Source organism: Echinops telfairi, unplaced genomic scaffold (genome assembly GCF_000313985.2).
Source record: "Echinops telfairi isolate 266 unplaced genomic scaffold, ASM31398v2 ScPeMD7_7468;HRSCAF=8506_0, whole genome shotgun sequence".
In the NCBI taxonomy this organism is placed as follows: Eukaryota; Metazoa; Chordata; class Mammalia; order Afrosoricida; family Tenrecidae; genus Echinops; species Echinops telfairi.
In genome coordinates, this window is record NW_022111369.1 from 64,376,559 (window position 1) to 64,381,056 (window position 4,498).

Below are 4,498 nucleotides of genomic sequence, written 5' to 3' on the forward strand. Positions count from 1 at the left end.
TCCATAAGTCCAATACCAGTCCATAAGTCTTGCTTCAGACTCACACAACCACATGCAATGCTGCGGAATGCAGGATCACAAGCCAATGGGTGCAGAGTCCTGTGGATCCAAGGTCAGTGGAAACACAGCAGGGTTCTGGCAGCTTCAGGCTCCATGGCAGAGTCCCAGGAGGCAAGAAGGCAAAGGAGGAGAGTGAGAAAGAAGATTCTCAGGATCCTCCTTATGAGAAAGCCACACCCCCAAGGAAGTGCCATCAAGCTGTGTCCTGACTGACAGGTTGAATTCCACCCCTACACTGCCTTTTTTTTTTTAAATACTTTTATTGGGGGCTCTTAAATCTCATCACAATCCATACATTCCTCCCGTGTGTCAAGCACATTTGCACATATGCCGCCATCATCATTTTCAAAACATTCTCTTCCCACTTGAGCCCCTGATATTTGCTCCCCATTTCTTCCCCTGCACACCCTCCCTCACGAAGCCTTGATAAGTTATAGATTATTTTTTCCATATCTTACATCATCCTCCGTGGCCCTTCACCCACATTTCCGCTATTCATTTTCCTGGGAAGGGGTTCTAGGTTGATCCTTGTGATTGGTGGTTCCCTCTTTCTCCCCCATCATCCTCTCCTAATCCTCCTGGTATCTCTACTCTCCTTGTTGGCCCTGAGGGGTTATCTGTCCTGTATTCCCTGTGTTTTGGGTTCTCATCTGTAGCAGTGTGCATGTTCTGGTCTAATCCAATTTGTAAGGTCATGATAGTGGGGTGAAGGAAGCACCAAAGATCTAGAGGAAAATTGTGTGTTTCATCGGTGCTATACTGCACCCTCACTGGCTCATCTCTTCCCTGTGACCCCTCTTTGAGGGGATGTCCAATTGTCTACAGATGGGCTTTGGGTTTCCACTCCGTGCCCCACCCCAATTCACCTTGGGTATGGCTTTATTCTGGGTCTTAGATGCCTGATACCTGATACCATCGACACCTCATGATCACACAGGCTGGTTGGGGTGCTTCATCCATGTGGGCTTTATTGCTTCTGAGCTAGATGGCCAAGTTTTTCAACACATTTTTTGTGAAGTTTTTGTGGTAAAATTAGGTATCTCGGCTGATATTAGGGTCGACTTATACTCGAGTATATACAGTACATTAAGTATCTCTGTTAAGCATGTGCTTTATTAAAGGTCAAAGATAACAAACCACCATGTTTGATTCTATCCCATGAGAATATGGAACAGGGATACAGATTGGTGTGTAGTTTGTCTTTAAGGGCAGCACCTAGAGTTGTTTACATGAATTTACTCTCAAAGGTTTGGCCAGTACTTGACCACACCCAGTTGCAAGGCTGCCTAGGAAAAGGAGTCATTATTCAGAGTGACCTTATTTTTTGCTTAAAATTCACTCTGGAAGATGGAAAGATAGATACAAGAGGGCAAAGCCAGCAGTCTGTACCAGGATCATGTATTTTCTGTAATGTTTTAGGCCTCCAGTGCTCCCTTAGAGACTAGCACTCGGAGAAGCAGCTGACTTGCTTCTTACCCTCGGGCTGATAAGAAGGTGACTTGGGTAATACCACGATCAATCTTCAACAAATACAGCATCTCCCTATTTGGCTCACATCATTGGCTACTACCCAAGATTATGATGGAAGGAATGATTCCTCAGGTTTTGTTTTTTTCATTAAAAATAAAATGGAACACTACTGATCCAATCCCTCTATCTAACAGGATCTGGGACCCAGAGTCATTAATATCTTTTACACATTTGGTAGCCACAAATCTAGGACTAGAGTTAGGTCTCCTTACAATGAGCCTACTGATCTTTTCTCCGTAGATGCCTCCCTTGCTGTTCAGGGGGCACTGTGTTTTACCAACGGCTTAGTCATGCCCTGCCTCTCAAGTACAGTTGATCTCAGCATTACTGTTATCTGTACAATCTCCATAGAAACTGCAAACTAAAAATTCATTTTTGCATAGGGTTTTCTTCTAGGCTAAAGTGTTGGGAAGATATGTACAAAAGAAACACTATTTTAACGGTCAATATAGAATATCCTTTTAAAAAGGTATAGAAGATCCTTTTAAAAAGCTGAATTGGTGATTGCATTCAACAAGCAATTGTCTGCATACCAACGGACAAACACGAGTGTTAGAACAGAGAAACACTGAAAAATGTCTTTATTAAGCCCACGAGAATCCAGATACGATTTACCAACTCTCAAGAGTAGATTCATATCTTTATCCGGCAGGTATATAAGTATCGTAGCAAAAAAAGTATTTCTATTAGGGTTCTGGCTCATGGCTGTTTCCAAATAAAATGTGTCTCAAATAGCTCTTTGATCCGGGTGACTCGAGAGGAGCTTAATCAGGAATAGACTCGTCTTGTTAGGGTGCTTTCCAAATACGCTCCATTGAAAATTGTGGCCTCCGAGGGGATCTGCTGGCAAATGAAATTCAAGGCACGAGGGAAGCTCAGAAAGTTATGGTGACTGCTTTGGGGATTCCAAAATGGTCATCTTGATAGATTTTCTCAAAGATCATTGGGCAATAATATTTATTATAAAGAGATTTGAAAACTACATTGGTGAGGAAACGGGCAGGGAATTTATACCGGAGTCTATTTCTCTGTCACCATGGCCTTAGTTAACTAGTGCTGTATAGCAGAAACACCTGAAGGCATGGCTTCAACCAACAAAAACTCATTGTCTCATAGTTCAGGAGGCTAAAAATGGTTCTTCTGGTTTCTATTTGCTTCTTGCTCCTTTTACTTCTTGTATGATAAAAGGTGTTGAAGGCCACACCCCCGAGAAACTCCTGTTACATCATATCAGGGTTGAGATGGAATTAATGCTATAGTAGCCCATCCCAAGTCTTCTCCTCAGCATGTCACATCCCATCATGTCATGTGGTATCATATCCCATCATGAGCAACCACTACATCCTAACTGCCAAACTACTGATAATAATGGCCCTGTCAATTTGATGCACATTTGGGGGGACACAGTTCAAGTCATGGAAATGACAATGCAGCTGCTCATTCTTTGAGGGTTGCAAGGATGTCATTATGAGAATTTCTTTGGGAATTCTTACTCATTCATCCTAAAGCCATCCTCTTTCCCCTCAGATGCTTTTTTGTTTGCTTGTTCCCCAAACTCAAAGAACATTTAAAAGCAACACAGTTTGAGTCCTGTGAGGATGCCACAGGAGCCCTGGTGGTGCAGTGGGCTAAGCAAGGTTAGCAGTTTAAACCCACCGGTTACTCTGTGAAAGAAAGATGAGGCCAACTGCTCTCTAACATGACAGCTTTGGAAACCCGAGGGAGAAGTTCTACTCTGTCCTCCAGGGGCACCAGGAGCCAAAATGAACTTGAAGGCAGTGGGTTTAGTTGCTTTTTTAGGAGGCAAAGCTGTAGTTTTGAAGTGGTGTAAGTGGAAGGGCTCAGACTTCTTTGGGAAAGGCTTAGAGAGAGGGAACTCCATTTTTCAGAAGTGTATAGACCTAGATAAAAGATTTGTTAGAAACAATGACTTCACATTTTGATATTTTTGTTTAAGAAACATTTCTGATTCGGTAGCAATATATTTTTAATGTAACAACATGGGTGAAACTTAAAAATATAATATGAAGTTAAAGAAACCAGATACAACAGTTATGTTGTATTTAATCCCATTTATAAAAAGACATCCAGAATACATCCACTCATCACTTATTGACTTATTTGGGATTCAAAGATCAGGTAACTTCATGCAAATCAGTGTTATGGGAAAAGGGGGGATGACCACATCAGGTCACAAGATCGAGTCTGACTCATCATTATGGAAGTAGCACATCACCTCAGGACCCACTGGTCAAACCACACAGCCAGCAATAGTCTCGCCTCACATCTTGGCGTTCATTACCGTCAGATGTACGTTGTTAATGCACAATGTGGTCAGTCTACTGATTTTACTTTTCAGTTTGCTATTGTTGTAAAGGTGGGGTGTTGGATGAGCTCATTGGTATGTGAAGAGTAGGTGTAGGTGAATCCACAGAGCTAGGAAGTGGATTCTCAGGTTTGAGGAGCCAGGGAAGGGAACAATGCGGAGGAATGATAAAGATGTTCAGGAGTTAGACAGTGGTGGCAGGGTAGTAGTTAGATGGTGTTTTGTCAACTTGAAGATGTATGGAAGTGTAGGCTGAGCCCTGACGCTGCGGGGGACAGCACTGGAGACACAGTACGGGAATAGTGCACAGTCTGCCCCCATCATGCTGGGGCGAGGCACTGAGGGCATGCAGCAGAGCAGGCGAGCAGACTGATGAAACCCCCAAGGAATATCAAAAATAGACTTTGGAGACAGTGTGGAACCCCATCAGACTTCACTGGAAAACACTCATAAAGGCCAACAAACAGACCTTGAACTATTTTTAGGCTTCTCCATTATTGTCAGTGGCTTTCATTTTGTTATTGTTATTGTGTTTGGGTTTTGCTGTTGTTGTTATTGTTTTGTAGCAATGATGAAACATAC